An 863-nucleotide genomic window follows, 5' to 3' on the forward strand; every position below is an offset into this window, starting at 1 on the left:
AGATGGGGTGTGCTGGGGTGGGGTGACCCTGGGGGCACGGCCTGTTGAAGCACGTTAGGCCCTGGCTGTTGACTCGAGAAGCTGGGTGCCGGGGGCTGCTGCTAAGTCGCTTCAGTCGTGTCCGACTCTGTGTGACCCCATAGACGACAGCCCACCAGGCTCCCCCGTCCCTGGGATTCTCCAGGCAAGAAGGGCTAGGAGAATGGAAAGGCCCCTGAAGGTACGTCCGCAGACAGGATCCGCCCTGCGTGAAACGGGGAGAGTCCAAGGTAGCTCCCATAGGAAGGCGATGAGAGGGCAGGTCTCGGACTCCCGTTCAGGAATCCATGGACAGCTGTAGCCCCTCCTGCATGTCCACTTGGATTTGGCCAGTGCCACCTCTGTCAAGAGTTCTGAAGGCTCGTAACCAGCCGGACCAGAGAGCTGATGAAGCTGTCAACATCCACGTTTCCTCCCTTATCTGAGTGGCTTCGGACGATACTGTCGTGGAGAGCCTCATTCAAATAGAGTCCTGATGCTTCAAAGGTCCCTGGGGAGTTCCCCACTATATTTCCTGCCACTTCTGAATGTCATTCCATAAGCACTAGAATTCCTCAAAGTCCAGCTTGCTGGTCTGACACTATCGATCACGGCCACCACGCTGCGACAGGTGTCAATGCCCAAACGATCAGTCTTCAGATCAGGATGTTGGGTTATGACGTGGTTGAGAAGGGCTGAGAGTTCTGTGGCAGTGAGTGCCCTGTGTCTACAGTCAGCTAGGCAAAGATCCTTGGGAACTGCCGGACTTCCTCGCCTTCTGGCCTGGAGGCTGGAGTGAGGCGTGCAAGGGGTTCTCCCGCTCCCGCTCCCGCGCCAATGACCCC

The 863-nt window shown here is 57.6% G+C and overlaps 1 pseudogene; it reads right to left on the reverse strand.

Annotated features, from left to right (window-relative positions):
• Window positions 1-297: 297 nt before the first annotated feature.
• The window catches only part of LOC104987794, an 828-nt pseudogene continuing 262 nt past the window's right edge, over window positions 298-863 (reverse strand).

Source organism: Bison bison, unplaced genomic scaffold, assembly GCF_000754665.1.
Source record: "Bison bison bison isolate TAMUID 2011002044 unplaced genomic scaffold, Bison_UMD1.0 scf7180017864105, whole genome shotgun sequence".
NCBI classification, from domain to species: domain Eukaryota; kingdom Metazoa; phylum Chordata; class Mammalia; order Artiodactyla; family Bovidae; genus Bison; species Bison bison.